This window comes from Arachis ipaensis, chromosome B4 (genome assembly GCF_059453495.1).
Source record: "Arachis ipaensis isolate K30076 ecotype BB chromosome B4, ASM5945349v1, whole genome shotgun sequence".
In the NCBI taxonomy this organism is placed as follows: Eukaryota; Viridiplantae; Streptophyta; class Magnoliopsida; order Fabales; family Fabaceae; genus Arachis; species Arachis ipaensis.
Window position 1 is genome coordinate 68,322,331 of NC_142439.1, and position 12,419 is coordinate 68,334,749.

General features: G+C 37.8%; 1 non-coding gene across 1 annotated transcript; it reads right to left on the reverse strand.

The window, feature by feature from the left end:
• Positions 1–4,121: 4,121 nt before the first annotated feature.
• Positions 4,122–4,229, reverse strand: LOC148567803 (small nucleolar RNA R71). The gene has a single exon (XR_015881976.1). It is a non-coding gene; the product is annotated as a small nucleolar RNA R71 (small nucleolar RNA).
• Between the last annotated feature and the right edge of the window lie 8,190 nt (positions 4,230–12,419).

A 12,419-nucleotide genomic window follows, 5' to 3' on the forward strand; every position in this document is an offset into this window, starting at 1 on the left:
GCCGGAATTGGCAAACAATCTGGCGTTTAACACCAGAAAAGGGTGTCTGATAGGCGTTTAATGCTAGAAAGGGGCATCAGCCTGGCGATTAACGCTAGAAAAGGTAGCAGAGTTGACGTTAAACGCCAGAAAGGTGCAGGGAGCAGAATTCCTTGACACCTCAAGATCTGTGGACCCCACAGGATTCCCACCTACCCCACCTCTTCTTCTCTCCTCTTTACACCTTTCCATAACATTCTTCTCCAAATACCCTTCACCTATCAAATCTTACCCTCTTCTCCATAATCTCTTCACCACTCACATCCATCTATCATAAAATCCCACCTACCTCACCATTCAAATTCAAACCATTTCCCTCCCAAACCCAACCCCAATTACCCAAATTCCCTGTCTCTCTTACCCTATAAATACCCCTCCTTACTGATGAGCGGATAATTTATATGCTTTTTGGCATTATTTTTACATAGTTTTTAGTATGATTTAGTTAGTTTTTAGTATATTTTTATTAGTTTTTAAATAAAAATCATTTTTTCTGGACTTTACTATGAGTTTGTGTGTTTTTCTGTGATTTCAGGTAATTTCTGGCTGAAATTGAGGGACTTGAGCAAAAATCAGATTCAGAGGCTGAAGAAGGACTGCAGATGTTGTTGGATTCTGACCTCTCTGTATTCAAAGTGAATTTTCTGGAGCTACAAGAGTCCAAATGGCACGCTCTCAATTGCGTTGGAAAGTAGACATCCAGGGCTTTCCAGCAATCTCTAATAGTCAATACTTTGCCCGAGTTTAAATGACGCAAACGGGTGTTCAATGCTAGCTCTCTACCCTATTCTGGAGTTAAACGCCAGAAACAGGTTGCAAAGCAGAGTTAAACGCCAGAAACAGGTTACAAACTGGCGTTTAACGCTAAAAGAAGTCTCTACACGTGAAAGCTTCAATGCTCAGCCCAAGCACACGCCAAGTGGACTCGGAAGTGAATTTCTACATCATTTACTTATCTCTGTAAACCCTAGTAACTAGTTTAGCATAAATAGAACTTTTACTATTGTACTAGGGATCTTTTTCCATATTTTCGAATTCATATGCCATTTGGGGAGGCTGGCCATCCGGCCATGCCTGGATCTTGTTCCTATGTATTTTCAACGGTAGAGTTTCTACACACCATAGATTAAGGTGTGGAGCTCTGCTGTTCCTCATGAATTAATGCAAAGTACTATTGTTTTTCTATTCAACTCAAGCCTATTTCTTCTCTAAGATATTCATTTGCACACAAGAACATGATGAATTTGATGATTATGTGACGCTCATCATCATTCTCACCTATGAACGCGTGCCTGACAACCACTCCCGTTCTACATGCAAACAAGCTTGAATGTGTATCTCTTAGCCTCCTAATCTACGATCAGAGTCTTCGTGGCATAGGCTAGAATTATTGACGGCCATTCTTGAGATCCGGAAAGTCTAAACCGTGTATATGGTATTCCGAGTAGGATCTGGGAAGGGATGGCTGTGACGAGCTTCAAACACGCGAGTGCTGGGCGTAGTGACAGACGCAAAAGGATTACCGAATCCTATTCCAGTATGATCGAGAACCGACAGATGATTAGCCGTGCGGTGACACCGCATCTTGGACCATTTTCAATGAGAGGACGGGAAGTAGCCATTGACAACGGTGATGCCCTACATAAAGCTTGCCATGGAACGGAGTAGGTATGATTGGATGAAGACAGCAAGAAAGCAGAGGTTCAGGAGGAACAAAAGCATCTCTATACGCTTATCTGAAATTCTCACCAATGAATTACATAAGTATTTCTATCCTATTTTATATTTTAATTATATTTTAATTATTAATTCACCATAACCATTTGAATCCGCCTGACTGAGATTTACAAGGTGACCATAGCTTGCTTCAAGTCGACAATCTCCGTGGGATCGACCCTTACTCACGTAAGGTTTATTACTTGGACGACCCAGTGCACTTGCTGGTTAGTTGTGCGAAGTTGTGAAGAAGAACTAAGATTATGAATGTGCGTATTAAGTTTTCAGCGCCGTTACCAAGGAATGAACGATCACGATTTCGTGCACCAAGTTTTTGGCGCCGTTGCCGGGGATTGTTCGAGTTTGGACAACTGACGGTTCTTCTTGTTGCTCAGATTAGGTAATTTTATTCTAATTTAAAGATTTTTATTTCTTATTTTTGAAAAATACAAAAAAATTTTTCTTCTTTTTAGTTTTTCCCAAAATAATTTTTAAAAAAAAAATTAAAAATTAATAAAATCATAAAAAACCAAAAATATTGTGTTTCTTGTTTAAGTCTTGTGTCAATTTTTAAGTTTGGTGTCAATTGCATTTTCTTAAAATTTTCGAAAATTCATGCATGTGTTCATGATCTTCAAGTTGTTCTTGATGATTTTCTATGTTTGATCTTTAATTTTTCTTGTTTTGTGTCTTTTCTTGTTTCTCATATGCATTTTCAATTTGTTAGTGTCTAAAGTTTGAAAATTTCTAAGTTTGGTGTCTTGCATATTTTCTTTTCTTAACAAAATTTTCAAAAATAAGTCTTGATGTTCATCTTGATCTTCAAAGTGTTCTTGGTGTTCATCTTGACATTCATAGTGTTCTTGCATGCATCATTTGTTTTGATCCAAAATTTTCATGCATTGAGTCTTTTTGATGTTTTTCTCTCTCATCATTAAAATTCAAAAATAAAAAAAATTATCTATCCCTTATTTCACTCATAATTTTTGAAAATTTGGTTTGACTTAGTCAAAAAGTTTTTAAAATTTAATTGTTTCTTATGAGTCAAGTCAAATTTTCAATTTAAAAATTCTATATTTATCAAATCTTTTTCAAAAATCAAATCTTTTTCATTTTTCTTTTATGATTTTCGAAACTTTCAAAATGATTTTCAGAAATCTTTTTCTTATTTTTGTTTCATATTTTCGAAATTAATGCTAACAATTAATGTGATTGATTCAAATATTTTTAGTTTGTTACTTGCCTAATAAGAAAGGTTCAATCTTTAAATTTTAAAATCATATCTTTTTGTTTCTTGTTAGTCAAGTAATCAACTTTAATTTTCAAAATCAAATATTTTTAAATATCTTTTTCAAATTAAATTTCAATCATATCTTTTTAATTTCAATCATATCTTTTTCAAAATCAATTTCAAAATTTTTCATAACTTCTCACCCTTTCAAATTTGATTTTCAAATCTTTTTCAATTAACCACTTAACTTTTTGTTTGATTTTAAAAGTTTACTATTTCAATCATATCTTTTTTAAAACTCCTAACTACTTTTCTCTTTCCAATTTTCGAAAATTACTAACCTTTTTTTAAAATTCTTTTTAATTAACTAATTATTTTAAATTTCAATTTTATTTTATTTCTTTTTATATTTTTGAATTCTAATTAATTAATTTAATAAAAACAAAAATAGTTTCCGTTTTTTTTAATTTGAAATTCGAATTCTTCATCTTCTCTCCTCTCCATTCTACTCTCCTATTCTTCTCCTCTTCTACTCATATAAAGGAATCTCTATACTGTGACATAGAGGATTTCATATTTTCTTTTCTGTTCTCTTCTTTTTCATATGAGCAGGAACAAGGATAAGAACATTCTTGTTAAAGCTGATCCGGAACCTGAAAGGACTCTGAAGAGGAAGCTAAGGGAAGCTAAAGCACAACTCTCTGGAGAAAATCTGACACAAATTTTCAAAAAAGAAGGAGACATGGCTGAACCCAACAACAATGCAAGGAAGATGCTTGGTGACTTTACTGCACCAAATTCTAATTTACATGGAAGGAGCATCTCAATCCCTGCCATTGTAGCAAACAATTTTGAGCTAAAGCCTCAATTAGTTTCTCTGATGCAATAGAATTGCAAGTTTTATGGACTTCCATCAGAAGATCCTTTTCAGTTCTTAACTGAATTCTTGCAAATCTGTGATACTGTTAAGACCAGTGGGGTTAATCCCGAGGTCTACAGGCTTATACTTTTCCCATTTGCTGTAAGAGACAGAGCTAGAATATGGTTGGACTCTCAACCTAAAGATAGCCTGAACTCTTGGGATAAGCTGGTCACGGCTTTCTTAGCCAAGTTCTTTCCTCCTCAAAAGCTTAGCAAGCTTAGAGTGGATGTTCAAACCTTCAAACAGAAAGAAGGTGAATCCCTCTATGAAGCTTGAGAGAGATACAAGCAACTGACTAAAAAGTGTCCTTCTAACATGCTTTCAGAATGGACCATCCTGGATATATTCTATGATGGTCTGTCTGAATTATCTAAGATGTTATTGGACCTTTCTACAGGTGGATCCATTCACCTAAAGAAAACACCTGCAGAAGCTCAGGAACTCATTGACATGATTACAAATAACCAGTTCATGTACACTTCTGAAAGGAATCCTGTGAGTAATGGGACACCTCAGAGGAAGGGAGTTCTTGAAATTGATACTCTGAATGTCATATTGGCTCAGAATAAAATATTGACTCAGCAAGTCAATATGATTTCTCAGAGTCTGAATGGATTGCAAGCTGTATCCAACAGTACTCAAGAGGCATCTTCTGAAGAAAAAGCTTATGATCCTGAGAACCCTACAATAGCAGAGGTGAATTACATGGGGGAACCCTATGGAAATACCTATAATCCCTCATGGAGAAATCATTCAAATTTCTCATGGAAGGATCAACAAAAGGCTCAACAAGGCTTTAATAATGGTAGAAGAAACAGGTTTAGCAATAGCAAGCCTTTTCCATCATCCACTCAGCAACAGACATAGAATTCTGAGCAGAGTCCATCTAGCTTAGCAAATATAGTCTCTGATCTATCTAAAGCCATTCTAAGTTTCATGAATAAAACAAGGTCCTCCATTAGAAATCTGGAGGCACAAGTGGGCCAGCTGAGTAAAAGGGTCACTGAAACTCCTCCTAGTACTCTCCCAAGCAATACAGAAGAGAATCCAAAAAAAGAGTGCAAAGCCATTACCTTACTTGGTGTGGCCGAACCCAGAAAGGAGGAGAAGGACGTGAATCCTAGTGAGGAAGACCTCCTGGGACGTCCATTGACCTATAAGGAGTTTTCCTTTGAGGAACCAAAGGAATCTGAGGCTCATCTAGAGACCATAGAGATTCCATTGAACCTCTTTTTGCCCTTCATGAGCTCTGATGAGTATTCATCCTTTGAAGAGGATGAAGACATTACTGAAGAGCAAGTTACTAAATACCTTGGTGCAATCATGAAGCTGAATGCCAAATTATTTGGTAATGAGACTTGGGAAGATGAACCTTCCTTGCTCACTAATGAACTGAATGCATTGGATAGGCAGAAATTACCTCAAAAGAAACAGGATCCTGGTAAATTCTTAATACCCTGTACCATAGGCACCATAACCTTTGAGAAGGCTCTGTGTGACCTAGGGTCAGGCATTAACCTTAAGCCACTCTCTGTAATGGAGAAACTTGGAATCTTTGAGGTACAAGCTGCCAGAATCTCATTAGAGATGGCAGATAACTCAAGAAAATAGGCTTATGGGCTAGTAGAGGACGTGCTAGTAAAGGTTGAAGGCCTTTACATCCCTGCTGATTTCATAATCCTAGACACTGGGAAGGATGAGGATGAATCCATCATCCTTGGAAGACCCTTCCTAGCCACAGCAAGAGCTGTGATTGATGTGGACAGAGGAGAGTTGGTCCTTCAACTGAATGAGGACTACCTTGTATTTAAAACTCAAGGTTCTCCTTCTGTAATCATGGAGAGGAAGCATGAAAAGCTTCTCTCACTGCAGAATCAACCAAAGCCCCCACAGTCAAACTCTAAGTTTGGTGTTGAGAGGCCACAACCAAACTCTAAGTTTGGTGTTGAACCTCCACATTCAAACTCTAAGTTTGGTGTTGGGAGCTCCCAACAATGCTCTGAATATCTGTGAGGCTCCATGAGAGCTCACTGTCAAGCTATTGACATTAAAGAAGCGCTTGTTGGGAGGCAACCCAATGTTATTTAACTATATTTAATTATTTTCCATTTCTATTTTATATTTTCTTTAGGTTGATGATCATGTGAAGTCACAAAAACTACTGAAAAATCAAAAACAGAATGAAAAACAACATTAAAAACAGCACACCCTGGAGGAAGAGCATTCTGGCGTTTAAATGCCAGAAAACAAGCATTAACCTGGCGTTAAATGCCAGAAACAGGCTACATTTGGGCGTTTAACGCCAAAAACAGGCATCAGTCTGGCGTTAAACGCCAGTATTGCATACAAAGGGCGTTTTGCATGCCTAATTGGAGCAAGGATGCTAAGTCTTTGACCCCTCAGGATCTGTGGACCCCACAGGATCCCCCACAGGATCTGTGGACCCCACATGATCCCCACCTACCCCACCTCTCTCACACCTTTTTCATAACACTCTTCCCCACCTACCCTTCACCAATCACCTCCATACCTCTTCCCCAAATACCCTTAACCACTCACATCCATCCACCCTTCCCCATAAACCCCACCTACCTCCAATATTCAAATTCATTTCCCACCCAAACCCAACCCCATGACCGAATCCTAAACCTCCCCTCCCTCCTATATAAACCCGTCATTCCTTCTTCATGTTCACACAACACAACCCTTTCTTCTTCCCCTTGGCCGAATACACACCTTTCTCCCTCTCCTCCATTTTTTTCTTCTTCTCCTTCTTTCTTTCTTCTTTTGCTCGAGGGCGAGCAAACATTTTAAGTTTGGTATGGTAAAAGCATTGCTTTTTATTTTTCCATAACCATTAATGGCACCTAAGGCCAGAGAAACCTCAAGAAAGAGGAAAGGGAAGGCAATTGCCTCCACCTCTGAGTCATGGGAGATGGAGAGATTCATCTCAAAGGTCCATCAAGACCACTTCTATAAAGTTGTGGCCAAGAAGAAAGTGATCCCTGAGGTTCCTTTCAAGCTCAAAAAGAATGAGTATCCGGAGATCCGACATGAGATCCGAAGAAGAGGTTGGGAAGTTCTCACCAACCCCATTCAACAAGTCAGGATCTTAATGGTTCAAGAGTTCTATACAAACGCATGGATCACTAGGAACCATGATCAAAGTGTGAACCCAAATCCAAAGAATTGGCTTACAATAGTTCGGGGGAAATACTTAGATTTTAGTCCAGAAAATGTAAGGTTGGCGTTCAACTTGCCAATGATGCAAGAAAACGGATGCCCCTACACTAGAAGGGTCAACATTGATCAAAGGTTGGACCAAGTCCTCATGGACATATGTGTGGAAGGAGCTCAATAGAAAGTTGACTCAAGAGGCAAGTCAGTTCAATTGAGAAGACTGGACCTTAAGCCTGTAGCTAGAGGATGGTTGGAGTTCATTCAACGCTCAATCATTCCTACTAGCAACCGGTCTGAAGTTACTATAGACCGGGCCATCATGATCCATAGTATCATGATTGGGAAGGAAGTGGAAGTTCATGAGATTATACCTCAAGAACTCTATAAGGTGGCTGACAAGTCTTCCACTTTAGCAAGGTTAGCCTTTCCTCACCTCATTTACCACCTCTGTAATTCGGCTGGAATTGACATAGAGGGAGACATCCTCATTGATGAGGATAAGCCCATCACTAAGAAAAGGATGGAGCAAACAAGAGATCATGGACCTCAACAAGAGCATGAGGAAATTCCTCACCATGAAATCCCTGAGATGCCTCAAGGGATGCACTTCCCTCCACAAAACTATTGGGAGCAAATTAACACCTCCCTAGGAGAATTAAGTTCCAACATGGGACAACTAAGGGTGGAGCACCAAGAGCATTCCATCATTCTCCATGAGATTAGAGAAGATCAAAGAGCTATGAGGGAGGAGCAACAAAGGCAAGGAAGAGATATAAAGGAGCCCAAGAGCACCATTGGTTCTTCAAGAAGAGGAAGACGCCACCCTCACTAAGGTGGACCCGTTCCTTAATCTCCTTGTTCTTATTTTCCTGTTTTTCATTTACTATGCTTTATGTTTTGTTTATGTTTGTGTCTTTACTATATGATCATTAGTGTCTAAGTGTCTATGTCTTAAAGCTATGAATGTCCTATGAATCCATCACCTCTCTTAAATGAAAACAGTTCTAAAAACAAAAGAACAAGAAGTACATGAATTTCGAATTCATCCTTGAAATTAGTTTACATATTTTGATGTGGTGACAATACTTTTTGTTTTCTGAATGAATGCTTGAACAGTGCATATGTCTTTTGATATTGTTGTTTATGAATGTTAAATATGTTGGCTCTTGAAAGAATGATGAAAAAGGAGAAATGTTATTGATAATCTGAAAAATCATAAAATTGATTCTTGAAGCAAGAAAAAGCAGTGAATACAAAAGCTTGCGAAAAAAAAAGAAAAGAAAAATGGCGAAAAAAAAGAGAGAAAGAAAAAGAAAAAGCTAGCAGAAAAAGCCAAAAGCTCTTTAAACCAAAAGGCAAGAGCAAAAAGCCAATAGCCCTTAAAACCAAAAGGCAAGGGTAATAAAAAGGATCCAAGGCTTTGAGCATCAGTGGATAGGAGGGCCCAAAAGGAATAAAATACTGGCCTAAGCGGCTAAACCAAGCTGTCCCTAACCATGTGCTTGTGGCGTGAAGGTGTCAAGTGAAAACTTGAGACTGAGCGGTTAAAGTGGAGGTCCAAAGCAAAAAGAAGAGTGTGCTTAAGAACCCTGGACACCTCTAATTGGGGACTCTAGCAAAGCTGAGTCACAATCTGAAAAGGTTCACCAGTTATGTGTCTGTGGCATTTATGTATCCGGTGGTAATACTGGAAAACAAAGTGCTTAGGGCCACGACCAAGACTCATAAAGTAGCTGTGTTCAAGAATCAACATACTGAACTAGGAGAATCAATAACACTATCTGAATTCTGAGTTCCTATAGATGCCAATCATTCTGAACTTCAAAGGATAGAGTGAGATGCCAAAACTGTTCAGAGGCAAAAAGCTACTAGTCCTGCTAATCTAATTGGAGCTAAGTTTCATTGATATTTGGAATTTATAGTATATTCTCTTCTTTTTATCCTATTTGATTTTCAGTTGCTTGGGAACAAGCAACAATTTAAGTTTGGTGTTGTGATGAGCGGATAATTTATACGCTTTTTGGCATTGTTTTTACATAGTTTTTAGTATGATTTAGTTAGTTTTTAGTATATTTTTATTAGTTTTTAAAGAAAAATCACATTTCTGGACTTTACTATGAGTTTGTGTGTTTTTCTGTGATTTCAGGTAATTTCTGGCTGAAATTGAGGGACTTGAGCAAAAATCAGATTCAGAGGCTGAAGAAGGACTGCAGATGCTGTTGGATTCTGACCTCCCTGTATTCAAAGTGGATTTTCTGGAGCTACAGGAGTTCAAATGGTGTGCTCTCAATTGCGTTGGAAAGTAGACATCCAGGGCTTTCCAGCAATATATAATAGTCCATACTTTTCCCGAGTTTAGATGACGCAAACTGGCGTTCAACGCCAGCTCTCTGCCCTATTCTAGAGTTAAACGCCAGAGACAGGTTACAAACTGGCGTTCAACTCCAAAAGAAGTCTCTACACGTGAAAGCTTCAATGCTCAGCCCAAGAACACACCAAGTGGGTCCGGAAGTGGATTTCTACATCATTTACTTATCTCTGTAAACCCTAGTAACTAGTTTATCATAAATAGAACTTTTTACTATTGTACTAGGGGTCTTTTTTCCTATTTTTGAATTCATATGCCATTTGGGGAGGCTGGCCATTCGGCCATGCCTGGACCTTATTCTTATGTATTTTCAACGGTAGAATTTCTATACACCATAGATTAAGGTGTGGAGCTCTGCTATTCCTCTTGAATTAATGCAAAGTACTATTGTTTTTCTATTCAACTCAAGCTTATTTCTTCTCTAAGATATTCATTCGCACACAAGAACATGATGAATGTGATGATTATGTGATGCTCATCACCATTCTCACCTATGAACGTGTGCCTGACAACCACTCCCGTTCTACATGCAAACAAGCTTTAATGTGTATCTCTTAGCCTCCTGATCTACGATCAGAGTCTTCGTGGTATAGGCTAGAATTATTGGCAGCCATTCTTGAGATCCGAAAAATCTAAACCTTGTCTGTAGTATTCCGAGTAGGATCTGGGAAGGGATGGCTGTGACGAGCTTCAAACTCGCGAGTGCTGGACGTAGTGACAGACGTAAAAGGATTACCGAATCCTATTCCAGTATGATCGAGAACCGACAGATGATTAGCCGTGCGGTGACAGCGCATCTTGGACCATTTTCATTGAGAGGATGGGAAGTAGCCATTGACAACGGTAATGCCCTACATAAAGCTTGCCATGAAAATGAGTAGGAATGATTGGATGAAGACAGCAAGAAAGCAGAGGTTCAGGAGGAACAAAAGCATCTCTATACGCTTATCTGAAATTCTCACCAATGAATTACATAAGTATTTCTATTCTATTTTATATTTTAATTATCAATTCACCATAACCATTTGAATCCGCCTGACTGAGATTTACAAGGTGACCATAGCTTGCTTCAAGCTGACAATCTCCGTGGGATCGACCCTTACTCACGTAAGGTTTATTACTTGGACGACTGATAAACCACTATTTTATGGTTTATCTTGTGCTCAATTGAGTGGTTTTTATAAACTCTTTACCCATTTATTCATACTAATTGCATGTTTTACGTTTTCCTTCCTGATTTTGTGCTATGATTAAAAACATGCTTCTTTGGTCTTATATTTGCTGATATTAATCCTCTCTTATCACCATTAGATGCCGTGATATGTGTGTTAAGTGTTTTCAGAGATTACAGGGTAGGAATGGCTTAGAGGATGGAAAGGAAGCATGCAAAAGTGGAAGGAATACAAGAAGTTGAAGGAACTGTAAAGCTGTCCAGCCTGACCTCTCTGCACTCAAACGGTCATAACTTAAGCTACTGAGGTCCAAATGATGCGGTTCTAGTTGCGTTGGAAAGCTAACATCTGGGGCTTCGATTTGATATATAATTTGCCATAGCTGCCCTGAAGTTAGACGATGCAAACGCGTGAATGACGCGCCTGTGTCGCATCTGCGAACTTCAATCCACGCGAACGCGTGGATGACGCCTCCGCGTCACTTTCCCGCGACCAGTACGTACCAGAAAATGCTGGGGGCGATTTCTGGACTATTTTTGACCCAGTTTTCAGCCCAGAACACACAAATTAGAGGCTATAAAGTGGGGGAATGCATCCATTCATGATCATGCTTTTCATAATTCACAATTTTAGTTTTAGATGTAGTTTTTAGAGAGAGAGGTTCTCTCCTCTCTCTTAGGATTCAGGATTTAGATTTTTAGAATTAGGATTCCTCTCAGTTTATGGTTATTTCTCAATTTCAGGTTTAATGTTCTTTAATTTATATTTCTCTTCTACTTTTAGATACTCTAATACTTTTATTTGTTAATCACTTATGTTGCCCATTTGATTCATAAATCTTTCCATGTTAGGACTTCCTTTTATGTTTAAATGCAATTTGATGTGTTTCAGATTTATGAATGCTTTTAATTTAATTTAGAATTTTCCCTTTTGGCTTTGGTTTAGTAATTGGTAACGCTTGAGCTGTCAAATAAAGCAGTGGTTGAAATTGGAAGTTGCTCCAATAACTCTAGACTTTCCATAGGAATTGACTAGGACCTGAGGATTAAGCTAATTAATCCACTTGATTTACCTTCATAGTTAGAGGTTAACAAAGTGGGATTAAAATCCAATTCTCATCACAATTGATAAGGATAGGACTTCCAGTTCTAATACCTTGCCAAGAGTTTATTTTATTATTACTATTTTATTTTACTTATCATTTAACATATTTCTTCCTTACTTTCAAAACCCCCAATTTACAAGAGTCATAACCAATAATAAGAACACCTCCCTGCAATTCCTTGAGAAGACGACCCGACGTTTAAATACTCGGTTATTAATTTTAAAAAGGGTTTGTTACTTGTGACAACCAAAATGTTTGTAAGAAAGGTTGATTTCTTGGTTTAGTAACTATACTTACAACGAGAGTTTACTATAACTTCTAAACCATCAATCTTCGGTTCTTCAAAATGGCGCCGTTGCCGGGGAATTGCAAACGTGTGCCTTATTATTGGTTATTGTAAATATTTGCTTTTTGCTTGTTTATTTGTTTTTATTTTTGTTTTTATTTTTGCCTTTTCGTAAATTGAGAGGTTATTGGTTTTTATTTAGTTATTAAAAATTTTTCAAAAAAAAAAAATTTTTTTTTCTTGGTGTTCATCTTGATCTTCAAGTTGTTCTCCGTGTTCATCTTGACCTTCAAGTTGTTCTTAGTTGTTTTCTTCGTTTTGATCTAAAAATTTTCAGTTTGGTTTCATTTTATTGTTTTTCTCTTTCCTCATTAACTTCAAAAATTCAAAATTTAAAACC